At 37.9% G+C, this 16,150-nt stretch overlaps 1 protein-coding gene across 3 annotated transcripts in view; it reads left to right on the top strand.

Annotated features, from left to right (window-relative positions):
- The first annotated feature begins 2,577 nt into the window (after positions 1–2,577).
- CDH6 (cadherin 6) overlaps positions 2,578–16,150 on the top strand; it is a 148,018-nt gene continuing 134,445 nt past the window's right edge. For 2 of the 3 annotated variants that reach the window (XM_061393812.1, XM_061393817.1), the window contains exon 1: positions 2,578–2,660. The gene's annotated coding sequence lies outside the window, so the exon portion shown is untranslated. Of the gene's footprint in view, positions 2,661–2,830; positions 2,913–16,150 lie in introns of those variants that run through there. The other variant, XM_061393813.1, reaches the window with a different exon arrangement.

The following is a 16,150-nucleotide window of genomic DNA, read 5'->3' as shown; positions in this document are numbered from 1 at the left end:
ACTCGTGGCTTCCAAGTACCTGTTTCCAAGTCTTTCCAGAAGCCCTGCAGAATTTCCACTCTTGAATTTCAAAAGAAGACTCCACATGATGATAACAAAGACCCTCTTATCTGTTTAACTCTCTCTAATTAGCTTCTGTTACTTGCCAACATGTTTTTGTGTGCCAGAGAATGAACTAGAAACAGTACTAATATGACACTGGATAATTGTATAACCTTAGTAACTCTCAGTTTTTTATCTCTGAAATGAAAATGAAATAATTCTGGATGTTTACATACCAGATAATCATTTGACCTTAAGAACTCTCATTTTTTTATCTTCGAAATGAGAATGAAATAATTATGGATATTTAATTGAAAACAATGACTGCAGTAAATAATGCTAGAAATCCTCAAATATCACACAAAAATCTTTTTTAGTATTAAAAGTGCTGTCCTTTATGTAATGTTGCCACTTGAACTATCCCAAAGCAAATTGATTGCTTATCCATTCTTAATAACAAGTAGTTGCTTCAGTCACCTTTGATGTGTAGTTTAGTGGGGTTAGAAGAGTAGTATATTTCAAACAATTAAAGATTTCCTTTGTGAGATATAAACTTGTTCAACAGGGAGAACATTAATTTCACTATTATCCCATTTTTACTATAAAAATCAGTTATTCTGCACATCTTTCTGCAAAAGGCAGTCTTAAAATGTGGTTTATTTTTAATGGTATATATATACATATATGTATGTATATACACAGACACACACACACACATAGCCACAGTTTTACCAGTAATATTTCTGACTCTTCTGCTTTCCAGTTTTCATTGCCTTGGACATGTTATTTAACCCATGCAATGCCATCATCAATCTGCTTCCTTTCTTTGTCCTAACGGGGAAAAAATCAGACTACTTGTTGAAAGAAGAATTCAATAAAATGATCTGTGAAAGTACTCTGTAAGTGATAAAGGACCGTAAAAACATAAGGAGCTAGTATTTCCAATTAAATGTATAGAATTCATAATCTGAGGAATGGAAGCAGCTTTCTTCTCGCCTACCCTTTCTCTACAAGATTCTGAATAGCTGCATGAAGAGAAAATGTTCAGCCTCCTTTTTGTTAAGTTGGTGGCAATTCTCCATTAAAGGAAGATCTTTTCAAGAAAGAAATTCAAAGTCTTTCCATCTTCCATGTGTGGAACATCTGTGCTAAAACCATTCCATGCACACTTCTTTGAAGCACTGACTGCCTAGAGGAAATACTTTGATTTTGGCTTTATTTAAATGCCTGAACTTCTATTGGAGAAACAAAAGATTTTCTAGTAAGAGCTGAGTTGGGAAGGAGACCAACCTCCAACCAGTTTAACCACTCAGAGGCCAGAGTAGCCTGGATCTTTTTAGCACACCATGCTGTGGAAATCTCCCCGCAACTTAAAGCATACACAAACAGATGGTTTGGGATGCTACTGACCCCGGGTGCGATCACTGTGGTAATTAGATTTAATTTTCCTAATCCAACAGTGCCTGGCTCCATCATGTCTGTATCTTTTATGTAGAAAACCATTACTCTCACTTAATATTTCAACATGCTTAAGATTTTGTAGCTCAGTTCCCTAATATTAAAAATTACTTTAAAAAAATTACTTTTTGGTTACTATAAGTATAGTATGCAAACTGCTATGTGTACCTAAGAGTTCAATTTGGAGGTTACCCTACTTCAGGAACTTTCATGAAAGATCACAAATGGGAGGCAGACCTGAATATCATTACACACTCTTCTGCAAGTCTTTTGTGTCCTTGTATTAACTCATTTAGAAAGATGGAATCAACCATAAGTCAGTGGTAAGCCTGAAGGGTTTGGGTTCGACAGTTTCTGCAAGCCCAAGGAAGCATGGCTTCATTTTACAGCATCTTGGGGTTACTCATTCCAAAAGAGTGACAGAGATCATAGGACTATGTGAAACCTGTCTTCCCAGAAGAAAAGGAAAGACGCGTCTGAATCTATGTCTGCTTGCGTCTGGAGAACGCCTGTTTATGTTGTGAAGAAAAGCCGTCAGTACTGTTATCTCAGGAGACTGGGTTTGTTTTATGTGTGTGCATGTTATGCGTTCTATAACACGAAGCTGGCCAACTGATAGCGCAACGAGGTACCATGTCCCTGGGAATTGTAATTGCTTGGTCGGTAAAAAAAAAAAAAAAGAATATCCAACCGTTACAGATGATCGCACAAGATGCATTTTGATAGTATAAAGGAGGGTACAGACGAAGTCACGCAAGTTCTGAGTATGTCTTAACCCCCCCCCCCCCAAAAAAAAATAAGAAAGGAAGAGAAAGGAAAGCCTGGAGCGGAGGGAGTGTTAAAGGCAGCGAATTGCTCAGGACTTCAAACACAGGGAGTCATTCTGTCAAGGGGAGGGGGCGGGCGGGGGCAGGCACTGGGCCTCTCTAACAAAGTCCTCCTCTCTTTGCTCCCTCCCACTTCATTCACTTGCAAATCAGTGTGTGCCCACAAGAGCCAGCTCTCCCGAGCCCGTAACCTTCCCATCCCGAGCTGCAGTTTCAGCCGCGGCAGCGAGAAGGGCTGAGCGGGCAACCGCGGCGGTGGCGGCGGCGGCGACCGAGGCAGGAGCAGCCTGGGCGGGTCGCAGGGTCTCCCTGGGAGCAGGAAGGCGAGCGGAGGTGGGTTCGGTCTCAGTTGGCGATGGTGCATGCCTTTTCTTGTTTTAATTCTGTAGCGCTGATGGAAGCCAATCAGAGAGAGCGAGCCCTCCTCGCCCGGTGGGTGCCGCACGCTGGAGTTGGGAGGGATGTTCAGCCTGCGAGCCGGGTCGGGGCGGGCGCTCGGGTCCGGTTGCGCGGGCGGCGCTGCTGCCGCTGCCCAGAACGGGCGCCGGTTCCCGGGGAGCTTCAGCGCCGCTCCTCCGCCTTCTGGTAAGACCGCGGAGGGGCTTGGTGGGGGCATATGTGACGGGGCCGCCGGGAAGAACCCGTTGCCTTTCTCTCCGCCGGCAGAGGCTGCCAAGGGATCTCCGGCATTTGCAAAGTTGGCTGGTCAATTACCAAGGGCGCTGGTGCGTGTAGGACCCGCGGAGCGGTTTGGGGCTTGATTTATTTCCACCTGCCCACATCACAGGGTCTGTGCAGGGACCGCTTTGGCTGGGTTACGTTTCTTGGTTTGGGAGCCAAAGCAGAAAATTGGGTAGCTTGAAAACTCCTGAATGCTCCCAATAAGGAAAACTTAGGCTAAAGAGATGATTTGTCTCAGAGAAGATGCTTATTAAAAAAAAAAAAAAAAAACTGTTAGCTTGCACGCCGGGGGCAACGCCTGCCGGCTCACATAGGGCAGAAATGCTTAGGTTGCAAGGAAAGTCCAACACTGGACTCCGAAAATGGAGCACACTGTCCAGGGAAAAGTCATGTGGAAGACGGAGCTCGCTTGTGCTCTTCCAAGGCTGGCCAGGCACAAATCTGGGGGAAAACGCCTCCCCCGGACTGGTTGGAGAGCAAACCAAGTGCGCCTGGTTTTCCGGTGTCCGATGCAGGAAAAGTGACGCCCCCGGTGCGATATTCCGGAATTGAGTAACAGGGAATCTTGCTATGTTGTGTGTTGCAGAGCTGAGATTACTTCTGTAGTTATTCTTATGCCAAGAGTTATCGGAGATCTCGGAGATGGGAGCTGCTGGAGAGGTCAGCGTGGTGCTCAAGTGGTGTCACTGCTGCAATAAAATCCATATTTTATGGGGAGTTATATGCAGGTCCTTGTTAGTGCAAGGGGCTGTTCACCTGAGTTAACTACAGAGAACATCCAAGTACCAAGAAGTTTAATCATCTGGAATAGCCATACATTTCTCTCCCCTCTCTCGTTTTTGTTTCTTTTGTAAAGACATTTTAATTATGATATTCACTCTATGGAGGTGTATCACCCCATATCTCAGCCAATTTTCATTTTCACTTACTGAAGCAAATAATGTAGGAAAGAAGAGGATTTTTCCTGCAAAAAAAAAAAAAAATGTTGCTGCTGGAGTGGGTGATGTGTACATGTCTGGCTGCTCTGGAGGGGCGCACATGCGAAATATCGGTTCTCTGAGTGGTTATAATCCAGGGGGTGCAAAATCCTCCCTGTATGGGAAAAGGAACACAGGGATATACCTTGTTAATGCACAACTCTTCTAAGAATGAAGAACAAATCAGCTTATACAAACGGTGAGCAGGGATTACTTATTTCCTTTCTTTTCTTGCTGATGCCTGTACCTGAAAAGGAAAGGCTTTAGTATTCTACTTTAGGAGAAAAAAACCTCTTCCAGTTTGGCTTCAGCATCACCCTTTGTGTTTCAGTACTTGCACAGCTTTGTGCTGGCTATTTTTTTAGAGCCAGAAAACAAGTTGTGTGAAGAAAGAGGATATGATCAAGCAGATGTCTTCATTATGTCATAGGAGGAGGGCAAAGTTTATGCCAGAGGCCAGATTTTCAATGCAGAGCTCAGAAACTTAAAAGAAATCCAACAATTTACTGGAAAATGCAATCACGCAGGATTGTATCTCGCCCGTTTTGCTCTATGGTGTGTTCTAATTAAAAAGGTATTGGGGAGAAATAAAAGGCAGATCTTTTTCTACCTGTTTTGATGGTTCATGGCATACTTCAGAAGCAGAGGAAGTAACCAATTTTTTCAGAAAAACATGAGAAGCAGCAGTGTATCTCTAAAGGAAAACAGCAATGGTTTAGTTCTACTGTACTTGTCTGCAATTATCTTTTGCTACCTTTGTAAGTGACAGACTGGTGTCTCTGCAGGGACTTTTAGTCCCTTTACTATCTGGCTTTTACATCAATTTATTGCAATTCTATTTCTTAATGCTAACTCTGCCAAGATAATATATAGAAACACACTCATTTTCTACTAAGTTGCCTACTATCAGAAAATGTGTATATTACCTCTTCCACCCACCACTTCCATCAGCTTTGCAAGTAAAAACTTACTGAGGCACTCTTCATTTTAAAGCAAAAATCTCTCTTGAAAATATTGTTCTGAGATACTTGAAAACCGCTAATATCAATAGAAAGCATAACTGTAGCTCCAGGACATCAAATGATACTTCCTTTTTCCAAATGTATCAATAACTTGGAACAACAGGTTCTGAATATCTAACCAGAGCTAACTGAGTGATTGTACCACATAAGGATAAAAAAGAGAGATAAATATGACAAATAATCTGAATGAAACCACGTTTCTCCCTAGGGAAGTAAAATGTGCAGTCCCCCCTTCTGGCCTTTACTCGCTTTGCAGTCCGGAATGCCAGCTTTCTGAGGCTGAATCCTTTGAACTATGGAAACTTTTTTTAGTTGGAAAGGACCTCTAGTGGGTCACGCCATGCACTTCTCCCTGCAGCTCAGCTGCATCATGGATTTTGTTATCTAAGATAATAAGCATATAACAGCTTTCCCTTCACAGACAAGACCGTATTCCCAACTCCTTTCATGACATTTATTCCAGGTCAAGACCATTACTGTCATTTGTGTAGTTCCTCTAATTTCAGGAACCCAAGAGTATTTGCACAGTTTCTGGGTATCTAGACCTTTGATAACTTCTCTATGATTCCAAATGAAAGCAATGGCCAATTAATAAAGAATTCACCACTACTAATATAAAATTTTCCTTATTTCTCATCTTGCCAAGATTGTACTTCCTTCACTCAAATTTACCCAATAGTAATAATGGCATTATAGTTATGACTCAAAAAATTCCACATGAAGAAGCCCTACCATAGGGGTTCAGGCAAATATATGAAGCAATTGAAAAAAAGTAGAAAAAATGAGGCAGAAAAAAATTAACTAATCTTTCAGAGATCCATGAACATTGACAAGTTATACTGAACTAGAGGTTTCTAATTTAAAGAAGCCCCCATTCAAATAAGCATACACTTAAAATCCAAAAGATGTTTACATGCATATCACTCTTATTCTAGGAGGTGTTTGTCTTTTTTTTCTCTCTCTCTCTTTCTCTCTCTCTCTTTGATGTATCACAACATATTTTAGGTAACCTAGTCCTTAAAAAAAAACTCTGCCTGGAACTTACATAGTAAGATAAGTTCTATAGGGGTGAATCAGCCTCTTCTGCTGACGGTCTGCAGGTTTCAACTTTCAATTTAAAAATCTGTTCTAAAGTTTGAAATGTGTTCCAAATGAGATAACATCCAGCAGAAGCCAGTTGCTTTTGCTGCTAGTTTAGTCACAGCAGCCCATTCTTTGGGGTCGATCAGAATTAGGGTCTCGCTTATAAAAATAACAAGCAGTGACTCAGTCTGAATTGCATTTTTTAATAGTGTTTCAGCCTAGCTAGTGTCTACTGAGCTTACCTTATTTGTTTCACAAAAAGGTGAAAATGTAGATAATCAAACCTTCTCTGGTTTAAATTTTTTTCTGAATAATGATTCTAAATACAAAGACTCAAGCACATCATGTTAATAGGGGAAATTGCTGAAAGAAGAAAATCAAAATTCACACACACACACAGAGCATCCAGTTGTGACACTGTTCCAATGATATTAGAGAAGAAATAAAGAAATGCACAGATTGGGTTGATTTTTTTTCTTCGTTCTTTTTTTTTTCTTTTCATTTTTTCTCTCCATTAGGATTTTTGTTTTATTTTGAACACAGATGAGAGTTTAAGGCACTCTCCTAGATCTAAACAATATTTTTGTTTTGAGTTTTCCTCTTATGAAGATTAAACTGGCCTACATTTTTAAAGTTCCTATTCCTAAGAAACGCTCACTTTTTCAAAGTAATCAGATGAGAAAATTCAGGTTTTCTCTAATTAAGGTTTACAGCCGAAAGTGTACAGTCTTTGTAACCCCATCACTCACAAGTAGGGAGATAAGGCAAGAAAAGTATACATAACCCTTGAAAAAGGTGGTACACCTTGATTTACTACATACAGATGTAAATGGAGTAAGGTTCTTTTAAGCCAAAGTGATTGGGTCAGAGGGGTCAAGATATAGCCAGTATTCTAGCTGGTCAAGACTGAACTATCCAGGAAATGTTTAGCTCTTCCAACAATGAAAACTAACTGAAGAATGAATGCTGTGAGCACAGATGCATAAATGCAGAGTGGACACATATGCAGAAGGTTCTGTGTCCCCCATCCCCACAGATTATTAGAGATTATTTTACTTTGTTTCATCTATTTAATATCATTACACTAACACTGTTGGGTGCTCATTTCCTCTATAAATCAGATCACCTTGGCTGAGATTTATAAGAGGAAAAGTTTAATTAAAGCCAGAATGTTACTATTAAATTTGATGTGCAGTATAAATGGGCAGCATGGGTCCAAAGCTTTTCCCACCATACTTAGTGCTATCTTGTGAAAGAGAACAACTCAGGAAGAAGTTGAGGAATACAAAGCTAGCCAACACAGGGTATAATTTATCTTTATATTTCACCACTTGAAAGAGCATTGTATTTTTTCTCTTTCTGTAATTCCCTAATTTGGTAGATCTGCCCAAAAGATGTTCAGGAGACCTAATAAGTTATAGGAATGGAAAACAGCAAGAAAAAATTAAGTTGAGGCGGTGTCCCAAGTGACTACAATGAAAAGAGATGGGAGGTAAATTTTTACATAAGAGGAAAACGTAAGAATAGAAATAGAATTAAAGTCACCATTTTTATACAGGGTACACTTTCTACTTTATAAATACTATTATTAGATACAATTTAATAAACATGATTACATCATTAACATGTTTATAATCACTATGTGTCTCTAACATGGAATGTAAATTTGAAAGTTATCCTTTAAAAAAATCACCATCTAAAGGAAATGATTCTGCATGGATCATAAAATAAGCAGAGGAGTACGTTTTTAAAAAGTGGTCTGAAATCGCAGCAGAATCAAAGGAAGGTTTTCTTAATGCTTTGAAGAATATTGACTCTTTTCTATTATCTTTATTATTCTTCAAAGTAAATAGACATACTATGTGTCCTTCTGATAACCTAAAGTATACAAAAGTGATGAAGACCAAATATAAGTCATTCATTTGGATTCTATATGAGGTATCCTGTTTTATTTAGCCCCTTTTTGGTTTGAATTTCTAGGAAATTTCTGTTTTAGCCAAGCGTTTAATGAATGTACTGTTAACAAACACTTGTGGTATCTTAGAAGTAAAAGTGTGAATCTCTGAGAAATACAGAGCAGCAGAGGGCATGGGAATGATTTGATTATTTTGACCAGAGCAATGCAGGTTTTCAGGCTGAGGAAAATGTCTGTAGCTTATTCATTTCTTAAAAACCACTTGAAAGTATGCATTAGTGTTTATAGTTGTAGTAAAAAGAATTGTTTGGGGCATTTTTCTGAGCATAATAATGATACTTCTTATAAGAGAATAAATTGTCTTCTCTTATGTTCAGAGAGAGCCTTAAGTTGGGGGGGGGGGCGGTATTTCAGGAAGGTAGCTAAAAATAACAGCTATTTATTTCCATGACGGGGGGCATCACAACCTCACGGCACCCCAAGGGCCTCAGTCCTTTCTTAGTGCACTGACAAACTCACTGCATGCATAGCTTTGGGGACTGTAGGTAGAGCTGAATAAGATTGTGTCCATTTCCTTCTTTATTTGATGACTAAAAGTAATTATTTCCTTTCTTATTTGATGGGTAAAAATAATTTTCTTCTTTTATGACCACAGTTTTGTTATTTCATTCCCATCACAGTTCAGTATTTGTTCTGAATGATTTCTTTACCAAGTAAAATTTTATAAGAAAAGGGGTAGAGGGTGGGGATGGAGGAAAGCAGGAAGGAGAAAGGAAGAAAGACATCCTCTTAACAATACAGTAATATTATAAATGGTTGATGGTGATAAGCCATTTCCATTAAACTCTATTCTTTCTATTAACACCATTCAAAAAGTCAGGTAGTTAACCCAGCCTTTATTGACAGTTTGACAATTATCAGAGAATGTGAGACACAGAAAGGAGTTTAGACATTACTTTACCCAATGTCAAGGGCTTCACTGGTAAAGAGTCTGCCTGCAATGTGGAAGAGCCAGGTTAAATCCCTGGGTTGGGAAGATCCCCTGGAAAAGGAAGTGGCAACCCACTCCAGTATTGTCTGGAGAATCCCATGGACAGAGGAGCCTGGTGGGCTACAGTCCATGGGGTCACAAAGAGTCGGACACGAGTGAGTGACTAAAACCCAGTGCCCATCGTTTACATTTGAGATACCTGATGACCAGAGAGACGAAGTGACTTGTCCATGGACCAACTGAATTCATCTTGTTCATTATCTCTCTCTTCGGTAACCTGAGCTTTAGCTGTGGAATAGTATAACTTTTTATCATCTCCACTCAATTCTGCCATTACAAATTAAAAGAGAAATTTAAATCTATAATATCATTATTTATAAATATGCGTAAAGGAACAGGCATGGAAACTTATGGAGAAAATAAGGATTTATAACTTTAGGAATTTTATGTGTTTGTACACTTTTGTAAAGCTCCTATTGCAAAGAAGAATTAAAATTTTCCTTCAAAATTTTGACGATTACTTGGGAGACTGATAAAATGTAGGTTTTTATTTTATTTTTAATGATTTGATGGTAGTCTTGAGTATCAGTAATTTGGCAGGCTAACCAGTCATGTGTGCATTTTTGCAAAAAAAAAAAGTTTATTGGTCAGTGATCAGATATGAAACATGATGACAACCTATTTATTGTGTTTTTTATAACTTTCCATTTATTCAATTTAAGGACTGAGATAGTGACCTTCCCACTTCTTTGGAGTTAAAATGTCAATTTTTGCATGAAAGTGTATGGATAAATTATGTTGTTTTTACCCTTGACAAAATTAAAATCTGCAAGCAACCCAATGTCAACCCTCCCCTATTTAAAAAAATAACTGTTAATGTTCCATGAAATCCAAAAGTCCAAGGACCACTGAGTTAGATAATGAATAACATAATATTGAAAAATGACTGACTTAGTTTTCTTCTTTGTTTGGATGAATAGAAAGTAAAGGGGAATTACTTTTGGAATGATAAGCCAAATAGACAGCCCAAAAGATAAAAGTCATTCTATCAAAAGGCATTTTTGGATCCCTTATTTAAACTTCATAGAGATTAATAATAACATTTCAAATAACAATATAATCTTTGACTATATTAATAGGTCCTCCAAAATTGTACTTTGCCAAGGTCATGGCCAAAATGTATCATTGGCAATGAATTCACCTATTTGATTACATAGTGGATTACTCGGTGGAAAATAAGAAGTTTTAACTTTATATATAGTTTTTCTAAAAACCCAGCCAGCTCAATTTAACCATACCCATTATTAAAGGGGTATTTTTTTTCCTAAAAATAAACTTTATATAACCGTGGATAAACACAAATTTCCTAAGGTGTTGATTGATTTGTAGTTTAAGGTATGCATTGTTAGGTCAAAAAGCAGTTGCTTTCTACATTTCAGTCATGAAAATGGGCTTATCACATTTTTAGCTGCAAAGCTTAAACCTCCTTTGCAGGATTAAAAAAGGGGAATTTTATTAATCAACTATCATCCATTTTATAAAATGTTTGGAACTGCTCAATTTCACACTCAACTAAAATATTTTAAGCTCTTCTTAGCAACAGGTTGTGATTTAACACTCATAAAAACTGTGTGGTTGGACTGAGTAATCATGATGAAAAATGATAAAATTCACCAAGATTGGTATAGTACTGCTGATCCTAATTTGTATCAAGTAGAGCTACTCTATCTCCCAGTAATTAACTATTTGCCAGTTAATTACTTATATAAAAGTATGTAGTTGAGATTTTGTCAGTGTTTCATAAAGAAATAAATTCTGTGAGGGAGGCCTTGTAATAAGTATCAGTGCCACAGTTTTACTCTCTTTCTGACTCATATCCCTTTTTAGTAAGAAAAAGATGTTTGGGGCAGATCCTTATTAAGACAACAGAATGAAGGGGTCACTTACTGTCATCAAGAGGAGGTGGTTCCAAACCTCCAGATCCAGCTCTGCAATAATTTTTGAATTCAAGGAAAGTATATTTACCTGCAGGTAAAGTGCCTTTGAAATAAGTGCAGGCACACCAATACAGGTCTCGTATTTTAAAACTTTGTCTCATGATACTTCCCTTCTTCAGTATGCTTTTTATTCTCAGATGCCAGATTCCAAGATATCTTTACAAATAGCACCATGGTTTTATTTTTCAACTTCCCCCTGCCTTGAGTTTAAATGTATGTTTACTTTGTATTCTAAAAAGACAATGAAATTAAGTTTAAGAGATGACCCAACAGAGGGAAGGACACTACTAGATGTCGAGTGATCATGTGAAATGACTTTCTCACCAACTAGAATGCTAAATAGGACAGTTACTTTATTTAAAATATGAAGCTGAAAGCTACAAAAGAGTAAAATGCTCCCAAGTGATTTAGTTTAGTCTGATGTAATGAAAGATTTTTATACAGCAGACAGAGAGGGGAGAAATTGTGGAACCCTATGCTGGGTTAACTGTGCACCAAAGAACAAGAAGTTTGCTTTGCACTGTGGATATTCTGAACTTTAATAGAGCATATGTTTGCTTCCCAATTTCTCACTACATTAAAATAAATTTTTAAATGGCTTATTTTTTTTTCTCCATATGAAAATCACAGCTGTTTAGAAAAACCAATCATGAAAACAAGAGCCAAACCTGCCCTGATTTGTAATTAAGAAATAGGCAATGATATCCATGATGTTATCAAGAAGGACTTTAAAGCAAGTGAAATTTGGGCTGCGTTTTAAATTCAGTAATCCAAAGAAGTAGCTACAGGGCTCCAACTGCTCAGGAGATACTGCACTTGTCAAATACTTTGCAATTTAGTTTTCACCTGATTGACAAGTTCTCCTAAAAACAATGCCAAGACTTTGGAAATTTTCTTGAGTCCCTGCACAGAGAAAGCCCACATGATATAATTACAAGATGCCTTGTGGAATGAACAAATACAGGCTGGGGAGAAAGGAGAAAATGATTTTAAAATATCACTTCTTTCATCTCAAGATCACAGTTTTAAGATGAAGGCATCACTAGCAAATGTAAGCATATAGTGAAGGCTCAATAAATGCTTACTGTGAAATTCTTCTCATACAAACTGCAAAAGATTCTCTTAAATAAATACTCCTCCAATTTATTTCCTTTTCAAGTGTATTCACACCAATGAAAAAATTCAAGTTTTCTATCCCATGCTATAGTGTTTAATAATTTTGACTCTGTTAAAAGAAGCCAATTTCAAAGGAAACCCTATCAATGGTGTCCTCAGAGCTAGAGAGACTAAGCATGTAAACAGAGCTGCCCAGCTTTCAAAATTGGCCGCCAGACCTCTTCTTCCTCCAGGCAGATTTTTATTAAACTTGGTATTAAACAATGTTGCCTGGAGCCTGATTAACAATTTATGCCTTCCTAAGCAGATTAACAGAAGTCTGTCATTTTGATTTTTTAATTCTTGTGTTTGGAAACAGGATGCACCTCTGAGTTTACACTTTCAATTTATGTATTTTATTTTCAGAATTCAAACTTAAACATTGTTCTTTTCTGAATTTTTTTCTTTTACAGTTTTAGTATTCATGTGTGTTACTATATATTTTCTATGCTAAATAAAGCAATTGCTTTTTTGCTAAGTGATTTTCTTTTCTCTCAATCAATCCTAAATGTTCTTTTAAAAAATATTTTAAAGATATTTTGAATCTGTTACTTTTGAGAACACAAGAAGATTATTGGAAGTGAGTAGGATAATAATAAAAGCTAACACTTAAGCAGCACTTACAATATTTCAGGCACTATTCTAAATGGTTACATGAATTTAATGTTCACAACAGTGTTCTGAAGAAAACACTATTAATCTTCCAATTTACAGACAAAACTGGGAGAAAGAGTAGTTAAGCAACTTGCCCAAGGTCACACAGCTAGTACATGTCAGAGCTAAGATTAAATCCTGGCAGTCTTGATAGCCCATACTCTTAAATATTAAATTTTTGTGCCTTTTGTGCTTAATGTGTATGTATATATACCCAAACAGATGGTAGATAGATTAATAGATTCAAATGTTTGTATCTCAAATTCAAAAATAATGTCAAAATTGTAAGGATATTTATACATGCATTTATATATATGAAATATATGTAACATATACATATTTCTCAGGAATCAAAAAATATAATTTTAAAGAAAATGAGAAACATATTTCCCTTTCAAGTCTCGGTGAATTTATCAGTATATTCCCACAACAAGTTAGATCAATTAATTATAGCCCAAAGCAGCAGATATCAGCCTCACAAAAGCCATTTAGCTTTAGGCCTAGCTTTTCACTTTAATTTAAGTCAGTCTTACAATCACTTACTGTTGGTCCCAAGGGAAGCCTGGCAAGTTTCTGGAAGGTTTAGACTCATCAGTCATTAATTTATTCATTCTATAATATTTACTGAGACCCTCCTGTGCCCAATGCTGGAGAGATACTGGGATGATAAGGCAACATACATAGCACTTCGGGGGAAACAGATTCTTTCTTCATACTTTATACAAAATAAATCCCATAAGAATTAAAGAGTAAGAGTATAAAACAAAACTGTAACTTTACTGAACTTAGATAAATATATATTTATAATCTTGGGGTGGCAATTGACTTCCTAAGCATGAAGCCAGAACTTGAAAACACAGTGAAGGAAGTCAGCAAAGTGAAGGAATGCATGCTTTAGTAATAACAGGCCAATAGTGCCAGCTTTGTATAAAAATGAATAGGACATTCACAGTTCATTTTATTCGTATTCTCCCCATACTTAGATCTTACATGAACATGGAAATTAGTCTTTCATTTCAGGTTACATTATGATCGATTTATAGGGTCTCTATTCATTTTCAGACTTGGTATTTGACCTCCTGCCCCAACTGAGAAAGAACCACCACATCCCTCTTCATTGCCAAAGGCTCATTACAGTTTTATTTTTAATAGCATGCCTCAAAGTACTTTAGACGTCCCAGGTGGCATGAGTGGTAAAGAACCTGCCTGCCAGTGCAGGAGACCTAAGAGATATGGGTCCAATCTCTGGATCGGGAAGATCCTCTGGAGGAGGGCATGGCAACCCACTCTAGTATTCTTGCTGGGAGAATCCCATGGACAGAGGAGCCAGATGGGTTATAGTCCATAGGGTCACACAGAGTCGGACATGACTGAAGCAATGTAGCATGCTGTACATGGAATGTTTTCATTTGTTTCTTTCACTGATCCCTACAATTCCCCTGGTGAGTTTGTGGGACAACATTAAATAGAAATACTTTTCATCAAGAAATCACAAGAAATTACGATGTAAGTGATGGAGATTCAATTTAATTCAATAACTATTTAACCAACACTTAGGTGCAAAGCATTGTATTGGTGCCATGGATAATACCATGGCATCCAGTTGGTTACAATATGCATTAAATATAGGCCTACCTCAGATATTGTAGGTTTGGTTCCAGACCACTGCAATAAAGCAAACCACATGAATTTTATGGTTTACTAGTGCACATAAAATATATACTGCATTAAGTGTGTAACAGTATTGTATCTTTAAAAATGCACAAATCTTACTTTAAAAATACTTTAAAGCTAAAAAACACTAACCATCACCCAAACCTTCAACAAGTTGTAATATTTTTGCTGGCAAAGGGTTTGAAATATTGCGAGAATTACCAAAATGTGACAAAGAGACACAGAGTGAGCAAATGCTGATAGAAAAACAGCACTAATAGACCTACCCAATGCACCGTTCCCACAAACCTTTAATTTGTCAGAAAAATACCAGGAGGTATACCTATATTAAATATGACTGTTAGAAACTGCCATTTTAGAAACTTATTCAATGAATAGATAGATATTCTGTCAGAATTGAGCCTTTCAGTCATGAAACAGACTAAGGTCTGCCATTATTAAATCTAGACTTTAATGTATTGACATCCAAGCTCAATACCGATATTAATATTCAGCTCATGTACACCAGAACAGCTGTCCAGGTTGCTTACCTCCAGTGTCCCCACTCATCTTCACTGACCAAATCTCAATGGATATTCAGGGAAATGGTCAAGAATCTGTTTGTCCGGCAAACTCTCCCTGACTTCCACTCACCTGTCCCACCCTCCTCTTAAGATTTTTCACTGCATGATCCTATAATAGCCTCTACTTAGCCTCTAAGTCAACCTGTTGTTTCAAACATCTCTACAAGATAGGCCAGATCTTAACCTATCACACTGTGAGCCTCTAAAGAACAAGGCCTCTGGGTCTTAAACTTACAAGTCTAACCAAGGCCTAGCACTGTTTTTGGAAACTGGCAAGAACACCTTAGATGTTTATAGAAAGAAGAAATCGACAGTATTCATTATAAAATTGGACTACACTTATATGCTTTTACATTATTCATGTTGGTTAGTTTGTGTTTCTTGTAATCCGATTTCCTCTGAACATTGTGTAAGAATACACTTAAGAAGAAAGAAAGGTCAGTGCCAGCCTTCTAGACACCCCAGACCAAAGGAGTATACCCAACAGAAGGTGCTGTCCCCAGGACAACCTTGGTGTCTTCAGCCAAATGTCTAACATAGGGTTCAGTTCAGTTCAGTTCAGTTGCTCAGTTGTGTCTGACTCTTTGCAACCCCATGAATCGCAGCACACCAGGCCTCCCTGTCTTTCACCATCTCCCGGAGTTCACTCAAACGCACGTCCATCGAGTCAGTGATGCCATCTAGCCATCTCATCCTCTGTCATCCCCTTTTCCTCCTGCCCCCAATCCCTCCCAGCATCAGAGTCTTTTCCAATGAGTCAGCTCTTCACATGAGGTGGCCAAAGTACTGGAGTTTCAGCTTTAGCATCATTCCTTCCAAAGAACACCCAGAGCTCTCCTTTAGAATGGACTGGTTGGATCTTCTCAAGAGTCTTCTCCAACACCACACTTCAAAAGCATCAATTCTTCGGCGCTCAGCCTTCTTCACAGTCCAACTCTTGCATCCATACATGACCACTGGAAAAACCATACCCTTGACTAGACGGACCTCTGTTGGCAAAGTAATGTCTCTGCTTTTCAATATGCTATCTACGTTGGTCATAACTTTCCTTCCAAGGAGTAAGCATCTTTTAATTTCATGGCTGCAGTCACCATCTGCAGTGATTTTGGAG

This window comes from Bos javanicus, chromosome 20, assembly GCF_032452875.1.
Source record: "Bos javanicus breed banteng chromosome 20, ARS-OSU_banteng_1.0, whole genome shotgun sequence".
Lineage (NCBI taxonomy): Eukaryota > Metazoa > Chordata > Mammalia > Artiodactyla > Bovidae > Bos > Bos javanicus.
This window is presented reverse-complemented; position numbering and strand designations above follow the sequence as displayed.